Source organism: Somniosus microcephalus, chromosome 25 (assembly GCF_052327205.1).
Source record: "Somniosus microcephalus isolate GS21.2 chromosome 25, FLI_Smic_1.0, whole genome shotgun sequence".
Lineage (NCBI taxonomy): Eukaryota > Metazoa > Chordata > Chondrichthyes > Squaliformes > Somniosidae > Somniosus > Somniosus microcephalus.
In genome coordinates, this window is record NC_141011.1 from 337,841 (window position 1) to 353,311 (window position 15,471).

Below are 15,471 nucleotides of genomic sequence, written 5' to 3' on the forward strand. Positions count from 1 at the left end.
CATTATGTTTAGGTATGCAGTAGGCCTCAAACTGTTCCATTATTTTATCTAGCTTCATTTCGTCTCCATCAGCAGCGAATGTGAAGTTATTATACACCTCCAGCGCTTCATCACCCACGACATGTAAGAACAGTGACGCTTTCATTTTATCACTTTTCTCGTCAGCTCCGATTGCTGATAAATACAACCCCACATGTTGTTTGAATCTCCTCCAATTTTCAGCCACATTACCTGTGGGTGTAATCCTTCCATTTTTTCACTTCGTTAGCTATTCTCCAAGGTAAGTAACGATTTTCCCTTTTGGCTTGCTAATATGTGGAGAGCTGATTTAACTTCAAATTTTTCCTCTTCATCTCTTTCAATCACTTCTGACACCATGTATTGATTTCTTTGTGGGTTCAATGACGAGACATTTATGAAAGAGAATGGCCTAGAAATTCAGTGGATAGCGCCAGCCGTTAACGCCATAAGAGGGGTCTACTTCCAGCGCTAGGCACTTTGCGCCCGGGCGCAGCGCGATCCGCGCCGACGCCCAAATTCAGTTGACATTTAGCGCCGGCGCAAAGTGTTTGCGCCCGCTCAGGTGCACGCGCAGCTTATGACGTCATATCATCGCGCAACGCTGTTTGTGCGCCCCAAACCGGAAATTCAGTGGCGCCCGCCCAATGTGGGCATGGCGCTGCTAAGAACTGTGAAGTCGAATGCAACAGAGGCCCTGTGGGCCTCGGGGAGCTCTAATTAAAGGGCACTTACACTGACCTATAAAGCCCAGCCATTTTGCTGCAATGACTTTACTGCTTTGGATTTCTGGACAGAGACCAAGGGACAGAGCTAACTGATTTGGGACAACATAGGAGAGGTATTTTTGGCTTCTGGCCAGTGCTTTGACATTTGACTCATTGTGATTTCACTGTTTTCAACTTCATTATGGGGGCTGTATGGGGGTGCAACCCTGAGTTGCAGCATTATGTGCGAAGGGCTCGCAGACGCTGTGAGAGAGGGCCAGCCATGCCTAGACGCAGAGGGGCCATCAGGCGTCGGCAACATAGGCCTTACACACTCAGGCAATACCGGCAGCAGGTGTCCTATCTCACCATGACTGCGGCGCATTGTGTTAAGAGGCTGCGCTTCAGAAGGGAGGTGGTTGCAGAGATCTGCCAGCTGCTTCACAGAGATCTGCGTCCACAGCTGATGTGCAGGACGTCTCTCTCGGTGGAAGTGAAGGTCACGGTGGCTCTGAGCTTTTATGCAAGCGGCTCCTTCCAAGCCGCTGCTGGGGGCATAGCGAACATCTCCCAGTTTGCCGCGCATCGCTGCATCTGGCAGGTCACCGATGCACTTTTCGCGAGGAGACACCAATTCATCTCCTTCCCCATGACCCGACAGAGGCAGGAGCAGCGTGCAGTCGGATTTGGCAGGTTCGCGAGCTTCCCTATGGTGCAGGGCGCCATTGACTGGACGCATGTGGCTATGCGGGCACCTATCCACAATGCCGAGGATTACCGCAACCGGAAGGGCTACCATTCCCTCAATGTACAGCTGGTGTGTGACCACAGGCAGCGCATCCTAGCTGTCAATGCCCGCTTTCCAGGAAGCAGCCACGATGCATTTATTCTGCGCCAGACTACTGTGGCTGACATGTTCGAGGCACAGCCTCCACCAAGGGGATGGCTTATTGGGGACAAGGGCTACCCTTTGTGTACATGGCTCATGACCCCGCTCCGTGCGCCCAGGACCCCAGTGGAGGAGGCATACAACGAAAGCCATCAAGCCACAAGGAACATCATAGAGCAAACGATAGGCGTCCTCAAGCAACGGTTCCGCTGCCTGGATCGTTCCGGCGGCTCTCTACAGTACTCACCGGATAGAGTCTCCCAGTTCGTCGTCGTGTGCTGCATGCTGCACAACCTGGCTATCCGCAGGACTCAGGCACTGCCACCTGACATTGCACCACCACCTCAGGAGGATGAGCAGGAGGACCATGAGGAGGAGGAGGAGGAGGAGGAGTACCAGCCCAGGAGGGAGCCACAAGGTCCAAGGGCCGTCCGCCAGGGGCTTATTGCTCGACACTTCTAGGCCCCCTGTCAGGGAATGGGCTGTGGAAATGTACGCACCTGAAGGCAGCCGCTCCGCAAGCCCTCAGCCGGTTAACGCAACAACCACTTGAAACATGACACCTGGACATGCTGAATAAATAAAACGCTTTATTTCACAAACTCAGGGCCCTTCCCACATGAAACAGAAAAACAGACAAGAGCCCCAAAAAACAGTCAAAAACATCTGTTGCTCCCAAAACCTGGGGAGGACTTACAAAACTTGGCCATCCAAATGGCCTTCAACATCGGCCTTACAAAAATAAGGGCCCCCCTCCACAACACAAACACCCCCATAAAAACAAACAAGGCCTTGATCTTCGGCCTTCCCAAAAGAATCCCCCCCAAAACACAAGCCCCTCCATATATAAAAAACCGCTCTCACCACACTCTAGTGGGTGTGCCGAGAGGGCGAGTCCTTAGACAGCCTTCCCCGGCCCCTGCCCGACCTGCTGCTCCGCCTCAACCTGGGCCCTGTGGCTGGGACAAGGCTGGGGGAAGGCTCATGAGGGCCCCCGAGGCGTGTCGGCAGATGCCCTTGGGGGTCGGCCTAGACGACACACGTCCCGGGAGGGGCCGGCTGCTGACTGCTGCAGCTGTCGCTGGCCAGCATCAGTGCCAGCAGCAGCTCGTCGCACCTTGGCTGGGGGAGTGGCAGTGTCGGCTGCACCAAGGGGGGCAAGCTGGCTGATGGCAGGCGCGCGATGTTCACCAGAGACACTGGCACTCGGCCGGCCTGGCAGTGCAGCAGGTGCAGCTATCTGGTGGAGGCCAGACCGCTGTGCTGCAGCAGGGCGGCGGGTGCTGTGGCGAAGCCTCTGCGCCACAGCGAGTGTGGCAGAAGTGAGTGCCCGAACTGCCCTGGTATGTGGCCGCATCAGCTGTGCCAGTGTCTGGACGGCACCACTCATCTCGCGAGTCACGTCCTGCACTGCTGCGAGATGCTGGACACCCCTGTCATGGGCTGTCGCGAGTTGTTCCACCCCCCTGGCCTGTGATTCCCCGAATGCGACCACACTCTGAGCCAGGGACTGAATGGCCTGAGGCATCTGGTCCACAACCCCCATGAACTCCTGGTGGCGCCGCTCAGAGGCCGCCGAGATCTCTTCGAGGAGGCGCACCTCCTGGGCGAGGACCCTCTCCGGACTGGAGGGAGGACTCTCCCTCTGGGGAGAAGGCGGCCGAGCTGGCCGAACCCTCCCGCGTGCCTCAACCCCACTGGGCCCAGGATCTGCCCTCCCCTGCAACACCTCCCCCCTCTGGGGAGCAGGCCGGCGTGCTGCCGGACCCTTCCCGCGTGCCTCAACCCCACTGCGCCCAGGATCTGCCCTCCCCTGCAACACCTCCCCCCTCTGGGGAGCAGGCCGGCGTGCTGCCGGACCCTTCCCGCGTGCCTCAACCCCACTGCGCCCAGGATCTGCCCTCCCCTGCAACACTTCCCCCTGGCTCTCCTGCAGGCCAGATGTCCCCCCTCCATTGCCATCCCCTGGCGCGGCTGAGGGTTAGGCCGTCTTCCTCCTGGTCCTCGTCGTCCTCCTCCTCCAAGGGCCTGGCACTCGGAGCTTCAGGGAGCACCTCCTCCTCAGCAGCTGAAAGCAGGAAGGCATAAGAGTAGCTTTAGAGTGAGGACATGGCGTCAGCGAGGGAGGCCTGAGTGGTGGCATTATGCGCATTTGTCGGTCAGTGGGAATGGATCTAGATCTGAAGCGCTAGGGCAACGAGAGAGGTCCAACCGGTCATGTCCTTACCAGTGGGTTCCAGTACAGGGTCCGCATCTCCGATCGCAACAGGGCCAGTCACCCGGGAACGCATGAGTCCAGCCACGCTCTCCTCCAGATCAGTGAGCGCCTGGTACTGGGGACGGCCTCCACCGGTGACAGTCTGGCTCCTCAAATTCCTTGCCAGCTTGGCCTGCAAGAGAAAGGACGGACTCTAAGTACAGTGTGGTGCCCTGTTGCTGTGTGCACTGGCTCCCATGGTGGAATAGCTTGGCCAGTGTGGTGCCCTGTTGCTGTGTGCACTGCCTCCCATGGTGGAATAGCTTGGCCAGTGTGGTGCCCTGTTGCTGTGTGCACTGCCTCCCATGGTGGAATAGCTTGGCCAGTGTGGTAAGTGCAGAAAGTGCTATTGATGATCATGCCAGTGCCATTGCTGCGGGAGGAGGGCTGCCCATTAGGCCTTTGAGGTCCCTTTGCCCATAATGTGAGGTTCACATGCAAGGATGAGGAGGACACTGGAAAGGGTACTCACCTTCACCAACCGAGTGAGGTCGTTGAACTTCTTGCGGCATTGGTCCGCACTCCTGGGGACATCGCAGGTGGATGACACCCTGCAGGTGATTCTCCTCCAGGCTTTCCTGTACTCGCTCCTGGGAGCCTTGTTGCCACTGTCCGGGCACAAGATCTGTCTTTTGTCCTCCACACCATTAATGAGCACCCTCAGAGCATGCTCGGAGAAGCGCTGCGCTCGTTCACGGGCCCTCTCCATGTCTCCTGGCGCTATTTTGGCCCACCAGCAGTGTTGAGGCTTAGCTGCAGGGCTCCAGTATGCAGGGCGTGGCAGCAGTCAAAGTCGACCCTTCCCCCTTTAAGAGCAGGCCGGCGTCAGGGTGTCTGCTGTCAATCAAAACATGACCGCACCTGCGCTGCGCCCGGCCTCGGCGTTATCAGGCCGCATCGCCGGATTACCGCCTGAACAGAGCATTGCAACGCCAGTTTCAGCGCTCGGCCAAACTCTTGGCCAACTCTACTGAATTTCGGCGAGGTGGCCTGCACTTTCCGGCGGGCGCTAACTTTAGCGAGCGCCCGACTTTAGCGCCCCAAAAGTGTCCAGACTGAATTTCTAGGCCAATGTCTTTTAATCTAAAGTCTGTTTAACTCTTTATACAGCATTACAGGAGACATCATGCTAGTGATCCATCTAAAGCGAAAGCAAAACTAAAACTCTTTGTCTCTGTCACATGCCCTCTGCTGGTCAGGCATAAGTAATCAATACATGCAAATATGCTGGTAAGGCATCATAATCAAACAGGCAAATACCATCACTATTTGCTGATATAATTACACTTCTGGCCATTTTAATTTGGTTTCTGCACAAAGTTTGGCCAACTTTGTTGAGAGGAGAGGTAGGGCTAGGGTCCTTGCACCTGTTGAGAGGAGGGGTAGGAATCGGGTCCTCGCTCCTGTTGAGAGGAGGGGTAGGGCTCAGGTCCTCACACTTGTTGAGAGGAGGGGTAGGGCTCAGGTCCCTGCACCTGTTGAGAGGAGGGGTAGGGCTCGGGTCCTCGCTCCTGTTGAGAGGAGGGGTAGGGCTCAGGTCCTCACACTTGTTGAGAGGAGGGGTAGGGCTCGGGTCCTCGCTCCTGTTGAGAGGAGGGGTAGGGCTCAGGTCCTCACACTTGTTGAGAGGAGGGGTAGGGCTCAGGTCCCTGCACCTGTTGAGAGGAGGGGTAGGGCTCAGGTCCTCACACTTGTTGAGAGGAGGGGTAGGGCTAGGGTCCTTGTACCTGTTGAGAGGAGGGGTAGGGCTCAGGTCCCTGCACCTGTTGAGTGGAGGGGTAGGGCTCAGGTCCCTGCACCTGTTGAGTGGAGGGGTAGGGCTCGGGTCCTGTTGAGAGGAGGGGTAGGGCTCGGGTCCTTGACCCTGTTGAGAGGAGGGGTAGGGCTCAGGTCCCTGCACCTGTTGAGTGGAGGGGTAGGGCTCGGGTCCTGTTGAGAGGAGGGGTAGGGCTCGGGTCCTCGCTCCTGTTGAGAGGAGGGGTAGGGCTCGGGTCCTCGCTCCTGTTGAGAGGAGAGGTAGGGCTAGGGTCCTTGCACCTGTTGAGAGGAGGGGTAGAGCTCGGGCCCTTGCACCTGTTGAGAGGAGAGGTAGGGCTAGGGTCCTTGCACCTGTTGAGAGGAGGGATAGGGCTCGGGTCCTCACACTTGTTGAGAGGAAGGGTAGGGCTCGGTCCTCGCTCCTGTTGAGAGGAGGGGTAGGGCTCGGGTCCTGTTGAGAGGAGGGGTAGAGCTCGGGTCCCTGCACCTGTTGAGAGGAGGGGTAGGGCTTGGGTCCTTGCACCTGTTGAGAGGAGAGGTAGGGCTCGGGTCCTGTTGAGAGGAGGGGTAGGGCTCAGGTCCCTGCACCTGTTGAGTGGAGGGGCAGGGCTCAGATCCCTGCACCTGTTGAGTGGAGGGGTAGGGCTCGGGTCCTGTTGAGAGGAGGGGTAGGGCTCGGGTCCTTGACCCTGTTGAGAGGAGGGGTAGGGCTCGGGTCCTTGACCCTGTTGAGAGGAGGGGTAGGGGTCGGGTCCTTGACCCTGTTGAGAGGAGGGGTAGGGCTCGGGTCCCTGACCCTGTTGAGAGGAGGGGTAGGGCTCGGGTCCTCGCTCCTGTTGAGAGGAGAGGTAGGGCTCAGGTCCTCGCTCCTGTTGAGAGGAGAGGTAGGGCTCGGGTCCTTGACCCTGTTGAGAGGAGAGGTAGGGCTCGGGTCCTTGACCCTGTTGAGAGGAGAGGTAGGGCTCGGGTCCTTGACCCTGTTGAGAGGAGAGGTAGGGCTAGGGTCCTTGACCCTGTTGAGAGGAGGGGTAGGGCTCGGGTCCTTGACCCTGTTGAGAGGAGGGGTAGGGCTCAGGTCCTGTTGAGAGGAGGGTAGGGTGTGGGTCCCTGCACCTGTTGAGAGGACGGGTAGAGCCCCTTCATGGGCTGCAAGTGCCCCCCAGTCCCGAGGAGTCTAGAAAGTTTGATAATCGTTCCATTCCGGTCTTTGCCAGCACTGGAGCAGGGAAGGTCTCCCAGAACATACCTTCCTTCTTCGGTCCAACAGGCCTCCACTCTCAGACGGTGAGACTTTACTCGCAGTTTCTTTTCACAGCAGTACCGGTACCGGTGCCGGTGCGCACCCCTATTCTGGCACTGACCCTGTCACTGGGATTGTGGATGGGGTGACGGTGGGTAGAGCAGCGGGTGGGATTCCGGCTCACCACATACGGCCCTGCAATGGCCCCACCACAATATCCTCTCCTGACCTGCGATCCCGTTTAGCAAGCTCCCATGACGGGAACATAGGATGGCTAAATTTGCCCTTCTAGGTTATAATACTCATCGTCGAGGGTCTACAGATAGACTGTTCCTGTCGGAGTGACAGGCTTCGGTATTGCCAGTGATCACTGGTGGCCAGTCAGACTTGAACTGAGCCTTGGAAAAGGAGATTCAACAACTTCTCTTCACTGAGGACAGCTACTGAAGGAGAAATGATAGTTTGGAATAGTGAACCTTGTTCTGTAGCACCTGCGGTACTTTCACAGCGAGACTTTATTACTCACAGTCAGTAAATTATCTGCAATCTATCACCATCAAAAATAATTTATTATTGCGTATGATGCCTGTCCCATGAAGCCTTATTGCTTGAGGTCTACGTCATTGCCCAACTTTATCTCTGCACCGTCTGTCTTTCTAACTCTCTGTGTGACCATTGCATAGAGATAAGACGTGGGAAACAAGTGTGTATTGTGTATAGTGCGAGCTAACTGACACTGGAGGTAAATGGTTACACCTGTAATCCAATTTCATGTTTCTGCTGACATTCAGGATCCTGCCAAGCTTTGCTCCCAATGTTTATGTCTTATTCAGAGCCACTTGATTGATTGTTGCGTTGTAACTCTGCTCATTAGCGATTCGCCAATATAGATTCATTGGTTTCTTCATGCCAGCAGCTGCCACATGTGATGCCCATTAAGGCACCCTCTCTCCATCTTAGGCAGTCCCTTGGAACCGAGGATGACTTGCTTCCACATAAAAAATGAGTTCTCAGGTGACTGATGATTCCAATGCGAGACCTACAGTCTCTGTCACAGGTGGGGCAGACGGTGGTTGAAGGGTCGGGTGGGTGGGGTGCTTGGGTTGACGTGCGCTCCTTGCGCTTGGCTTCCGCTTACTCCCGGCGAAGAGACTTGAAGTGTTTGGTGCCTTCCCGAATGCTACTCCACCACTTTGTGCGGTCTTGGGCCAGGGATTCCCAGGTGTCGGTGGGGACATTGCACTTTTTCAAGGAGGCTTTGAGGGTGTCCTTGAAGCATTTCCTCTGCCCACCTGGGGCTCTCTTGCTGCGTCGGAGTTCCGAGTAGCGCGCTTGTTTTGGGAGTCTCGTATCGGGCATGCGGACAATGTGACCCGTCCATCGGAGCTGATTAAGCATGGTCAAAGCTTCTCTCCATATCACAAAATACAATACATGACTCACTGTGACTCCACAACACCCCCATTTATAGTGCACATTTTCTGTGAATTTCAAAGTAATTTTTAGGGATGAAGTTTTCCAAACTTTAATTGCCTAATTCATACAGGATGGCTTCACTGACTCTGCCGGTGGCTCATCCAGTTGGGGCAATGAGTAGCTGAAGGGTGTAGACCAGGTGGATTCCAGCTTGGATTGTAGATCTCTGCTGTGGCTCCTGCACTTGCCCTTCGCACTCATGGGTTAAGCAGGAGTAATCAGCCAGGGCTCCCACTCCACTGTCCAGTGATTTCTTCTGACGTGCTGGTCTGAGATGTTGGGGCAGGCCAGGATTGTGCCCATGCTGGGACAGCTGCTGGATGGCCGTTCCTTGCCCGTTAAAAGCAAATGGCAGCAGAAAGTGGAGGCTCAGGTCCCCGGCAGACCTTCTTGGTGTCATAGAGTCATAGAGTCATAGAGTAATACAGCACGGATAGAGGCCCTTCGGCCCATCGTGTCCGCGCCGGCCATCAAGCCCTGTCTAATCTAATCCCATATTCCAGCATTTGGCCCGTAGCCTTGTATGCTATGGCATTTCAAGTGCACATCCAAATGCTTCTTAAATGTTGTGAGGGTGTCTGTCCATATTACCACCACTTCCCATGACTGGAAGGCAGAGGTAGGCCCTGGAAAGCATCTGTAACAGCCTTGAGGTTCAACAATAGAGGGAGAGAGCCTGGTCGCAGTCTGGTCTTCCTCCAATCTGCTCTCCGCTAACCTGCTTGAACAGGCCTCAGACTCTGCCAAGGCCTGCAGTGCTGCAAACCACTTGATCCTCCATGTAATCCTTGGTGTGGAGATGCCGGTGTTGGACTGGGGTGGACAAATGCAAGCAGTCACACAACACCAGGTTATAGTCCAACAGTTTTATTTGAAATCACAAGCTTTCGGAGCGCTGCTCCTTCGTCAGGTGAAGTGGAGAGATGCATAAAGACACAGCTTATATAGTCAGAGAACAATGCCAGATGATTACAGGTAATCTTTCTAACTGCCATTTATCACACGTTGGCAGAGAGATAATCACAGCAATCAAAGGTGTGAATGGTGTCCAAACAGGTTAGTCAGGGAAACATTTTTCCACCGCTACATAGTCCATTACACTCTCTTCCTCTTTCCTGTTCCTTGAATTAAACTTGAACCGCTGTATAATCTCACTAGGCTTAGGGTGGAAATGTTCTTTTAGCACGGCCACTAATTCAACATTTTTTCACTTCTCTCCCTTGGTTTTGCTGTCCTCCCCCTTTTGGTTTGGATTCCTCCACAGGTGATTTTGCCCTGCAAGCTCGTTTTATGTGTCCTTGTTTCCCACACTTGTAGCACTTTTCCTCCAGAAACTGGCATTCACTCGCCAGGTGATCGCCCTTGCATCTATAACATGCCTTCACATGCTCACGTTGTGGTTTCTGACGCATGTTCAACTTGTGCACAACAACCTGACCTGCAACTTGCGTAGCATTAGCCCTGTCTGAACCCTGTATTTCTTTTACATCTTGGTTCGCTGTCTCTATGGCTTGAGCAAGTTCCAATGCTTTTTCATAAGTAAGCCCAGTCTTGGATAATAATCTGCGCTGCATTCGGTTGTCCATTATTCCACAAACTAGCCTATCTCTCAGCATTTCCTTCAGGTTGTTCCCATAATTGCAATCTTGTGCCAATTTACGCAACGCCGCTACATAGTCCATTACACTCTCTTCCTCTTTCCTGTTCCTTGAATTAAACTTGAACCGCTGTACAATCTCACTAGGCTTAGGGTGGAAATGTTCTTTTAGCACAGCCACTAATTCAACAAATGATTTGTCTCCAGGCTTTTCAGGACTGAGCAGATTCCTCATCAAACTGTAGGTTTGGCTTCCCACTGAACTAAGCAGAATGGCTTTCCTTTTTCCGGCATCATTTATTTCATTTGCTTTGAAAAAATAACCCAACACTTCACAGTATTCCTCCCAAGTTTGTGCTTGAATATCAAAAGCGGAGACCGTTCCTACCGTGGCAACCATGCTCTCTTCCAATTGATAGCTAACTGCAGCTCATGATTTTGTTGTTTAAACGTCCTGGCAGACTTCTCTTATTCAGGGTCCTGTTTTACCTCATCGCCAAATGTGATAAATCCATGTAGTGAGACAAGGGACTCAAAGAGGCGAGGTATGAGGATTAATATGAGTGCTTTATTGAACGACTGCAAGACAACCAGGCAGGCCTTCTTCCAGGCATTGCACCATTGCTGACCTTAGCAGGAAGCTAACCCCTGATCTTAACAGGAAGCAACCCCTGACCTTAGCAGCAGCATTAGCTACAGCACCACCTGGTGGATAACCTTAATCATAACATCCCAGATTACCATAAATTGGTCAGGTGGGCAAAACAGTGGCAAATGGAATTCAATCTGGAGAAGTCTGAGGTAATGCATTTGGGGAGGGCTAATAAGGAAAGGGAATACACATTAAATGGTAGGACACTGAGTAGTGCAGAGGAACAAAGGGACCTTCGAGTGCAAGTCCACAGATCCCTGAAGGTAGCAGGCCAAGTAGATAAGGTGGTTAAGAAGGCATACGGAATGCTTGCCTTTATTAGCCGTGGCATAGAATACAAGAGCAGGGAGGTTTTGCTTCGACTGTATAAAACACTAGTTAGGCCTCAGCTAGAGTACTGCGTGCAGCCCTGGTCACCACATTACAGGAAAGATGTGATTGCACTAGAGAGGGTACAGAGGAGATTTACAAGGATGTTGCCGGGAGTAGAGAATCTTAGCTATGAGGAAAGACTGGATAGGCTGGGTCTGTTTTCCTTGGAACAGAGGAGGCTGATGGGAGACCTTATTGAGGTGTATAAAATTATGAGGGGCCTAGATAAAGTGGATAGAATGTACCTATTTCCCTTAGCAGAGGGGTCAAAAATCAGGGGCACAGATTTAAAGTAATTGGGGGAAGGTTTAGAGGGGATTTGAGGGGAAATTTTTTCACCTAGAGGGTTGTGGGGGTCTGGAACTCACTGCCTGAAAGGGTGGTAGAGGCAGGAACCCTAACCACATTTTAAAAAGTACTTGGATATGCACTTGGGATGCTGTAACCTGCAGGGCTACGGACCAAGAGCTGGGAAGTGGGATTTGACTGGATAGCTCTTTGTTGGCCGGCGCGGATATGATGGGCCGAAATGGCCTCCTTCCTTCCGAAATGGCCTTCTTCCACTTTGAGTGATTATCTACAAGCACCAGGAAATAATCATTTGCTTTCTCACAGAATTCTAAATGTACTCCCTGAAAAGGTCTACTTGGCCATGACCAGGGTTGCAGTGGAGTTTTGAGTGGTTTGTTTCTGCAATTTTGGCAAACGCTGCATTTTCTGACATGTGATTGAAGATCACTGTCCAATCCAGACCAGTAAACAAAGCTACTTGCAATTGATTTCATACTGACAATCCCTGAATGTTCAGTATGAAGTTTGGCCAGAATTCTATCGCTCAAAGAAGTAGGTCCCACCACTCTGTTTCCCCACTTGATGCAACCTTGCTCACAAGACAACTTAGTATGACGGTTATGGAATGACTTCAATTCTGTGTCCAGACACTGATGAGTTCTTGCATTCAAGGATCTGCTCGCCCAACTTGGGAGCAGCTGGTTGGAGCGAGGAGCCGCCGCCGCCTTTTTGTTGGGAGCCTTGGTTTGAGCGGCGGCAGCAGGAGGAGCTGTTTTGGAGGCTGCAGTATCAGTCATGGCCGGCACTCTGTGGAAAATCTCTCTGACAGTCAGAGCTGGGTCACAAATGAATCCAGAGGTGGCGGCACAGAGCAACTTAAAGGCAGTGAGAGGACAGGGCGGAGACATCCTGCTGTCACCTCCCGGCCCCTCCAGCCTCTCTGTGTTTCTCTTTCCTCAGAAACTCTCCCATTCCAATCGGCCACTCCACATTCCCAGACTATCCTCATTCTGTCTCTAAGCTCGGAATATTTGCTATCGAGAAAGTTTCATCAGAATTAGAGGCAACACTTTGGATTCAAAGCCGTTTCATTGCTGCACTGATCGCGCTCCCTTACCCGATCACGGACATGCTTGCGACTGAAAACTTGAAATCAACTAAAACTTTCTGTTTAATTCCCATTTGGGGCTGAGCAGGGGCGCAGGGTGATCCTATGACAGGGAAATCTTTTGAATTGAGACAAGAGGGACTCTGAAATCCGATGATGAGAGCGGGCAAATACAGTGACATCAGTCTAACCCTCCCGCCCGTTTAACTCGCTGACACAATGGCCGGAATTTTAATGTGTCCATGCGTGCGGGTTTGGAGGCGGTTTGGGAGTTAAAGTGGAAATAAATGGGAGCGGGTGGGAAACCCGGCATCACCCCACCTTTAACTCAGGTGCATTTGTCAGCGTGGCGGTGAAACATAGAAACATAGAAGATAGGAGCAGTAGTAGGCCTTTCGGGCCTGCTCCGCCATTCAATCAGATCATGGCTGATCATCCAAATTCAGTACCCTGTCCCTGCCAGTCCCCATATCCCTTGATCCCTTTAGCCTTAAGAAATATATCCAACTCTTTCTTGAATATATTTAATGAACTGGCCTCCACCGCCCTCTGTGGCAGAGAATTCCACAGGTTCACCACTCTCTGGGTGAAGAAATTCCTCCTCATTTCAGTCCTAAATGGCTTACCCCTTATCCTTAGACTATGACCCCTGGTTCTGGACTCCCCGGCCATCCTGCATCTAGTCTGTCCAGGCCTGACAGAATTTTATAGGTTTCGATGAGATCCCCTCTCAATCTTCTAAACGCTAGTGAGTATAAGCCCAATCGACACAATCTCTCCTCATACGTCATTCCTGCCATCCCAGGTATCAGCCTGGTGAATCTTCGCTGCACTCCTTCCATGGCAAGAACGTCCTTCCTCAGGTAAGGCGACCAAAACTACACACAGTATTCAAGGTGCGGTCTCACCAAGGCCCTGTACAACTGTAGCAAGACATCCTTGTTCCTGTACTCGAACCCTCTTGCTACGAAGGCCAACATACCATTTGCCTTCTTAACCGCCTGCTGCACCTGCATGCTTACCTTCAGCGACTGGTGCACAAGAACACCCAGGTCTCATTGCACTTCCCCTTCTCCCAATCTATTGCCATTCAAATAATAATCTGCCTTCCTGTTTTTGCCACCAAAGTGGATCATCTCACATTTATCCACATTATAGTGCATTTGCCATTTTTCTGCCCAATCACCCAACCTGTCCAAATCGTACTGGAGTTTCACGACATCCTCCTCACAGCTTACCCTCCCACCCAGCTTTGTGTCATCTGCAAATTTAGAGATATTGCATCCAATTCCCTCGTAGGCTGGCGACCTAATTTAGATCATTAACAGCTTGTTGTCAGTCCCTTAACCGCCTTTTCAACCTTTAGAATTTCACTGCATGACCACAGGAATCACGCAGCCCGGGAATGTTTGTCAAGCTGAGGCGGATGTTCAGTGGCCATTGATCGAAGTCATTACTGCAGAGCATAGAAAGCATAATAATTACTCACACCTGACACCTGTTTACTTTCCGAAGGAAAATGCTGTTGCTGAGTGCATTTTCAGCACAGATTTAGGTCTCTCGGGGGAAAAATTTGTTGGCGCCCCCTTTGGGGAGCGAACGTCACCAGGCGCTAATTTTAGTGCCCTGAAAAGTTAGCGCCTTCCCCATAAATTCAGCAATAGCGTTCCAAGCAGGAGGCGGGACGCTACTGGAAGCGCTCCCCCTCCTTCTTGGGGCGCTACCAGTGAGTTTCGTGGCACTATGTGCAATAGTGCCACACGCGTTGGCACGTAGCGCCGCATCACTGCAGGTCTCTCTCCCCTGATTAAAGGGGAGGGGCCTAGCGCTGCACGCACTGGGGCCCTGCTGGACCACTGGGGAGCGGGGTGCCGTGAAAACAGTCCAGCACTCAAGGAGTACCAGGCTGAACGATCGCAGCCGGTACCCCGAAGAAAAAAGGGGCAGGGGGCAGGTGCTGGCAGTCGGCAAACAAAAAATGGCCGCCTGACACCTGCCCTTTAAGTAGCCCACGGCGACTGCAAAAACGCCATCCTGACCCTGTCGGACATATCGTCCAGTGATAGGTCAGGGTGCGCAACCCAAGGTTGCTGCCGTGGGGCACTACTGCATACCGCCGCCGCTAACCTCCAGCTGAATTTCACGGGAGGCATTAGCGGCGCCGCACCAGGGTGCTGGGGGATTTGCACCTCTCATTAGCGACCCCCGGGGGAACTAACGAGAGGTGCAAATCAACCCAATTTTTCCATCCCTAGAGTTTGCAATCTTTTCTGCAAATTCGGAAAATCCCTGGTGGCATCTGGGGCTCTGACTGATGGGGAGGCAATGGGTGAGAAGTGTGAGTGCTTTGAGAGGAGCTCCCACTTCCATGTCCCCTCTCACCAGCATCCCTCTCATGGGCTGGACAGAGCCTTGCTGCACAACAGTGGGGCCATGAGGACCCAAGTTTATGTTGACATCCCTCCGAGACAGGAGGCCTATGAGTCTCTGCCATCTATTCTCCATAGAGACCATGTGCTCCTGTGAGTGGTGCATTAGCTGCTTCATGCAGGTGGCCATCCTTTCCATGGAAGAGCCTTCAGTCCCAATCACCTGCGACACGGTGGTGCTCATGTTGGAGATGAACTCCTCCATTCTCAGAACATTTGCAGACATTGCGCTCGCAAAACTTGTCAGAGCCTCCTGCACTTCTTGCTGCACCTCCAGGAACACCCTCTTTCTGGATGCCCCCCGAGGCTCAGTGTCTGCATGCAACTGAGCAGAGCTGCCCCCCTTTTTTTTCTCTCCCACATGGCAGCTGTCTCCCATTCTGCCAGCGCATTTCACACCTAATCTAGAGCCGTCTTTTGTCTCCACTAGTCCTGTCACCATCTCGTCTGGTTTTGAATACCTCCTAATGTCTCTTCACTTCTCTTTTGTTCTCTTCCAGCCCCCAAATTGGCCTTTTAATCTGTTTCATTCCTTGACAAAGGGTTTCGACCTGAAACGTTGACTCCATTTCTTTCTCCACGGATGTTGCCTGGCCTGCTGAGTTTTTCCAGCATTTTCTGTTGTTAATTCATAGAATCATCGAATGGTTACAGCATGGAAGAAGGCCATTCAGCCC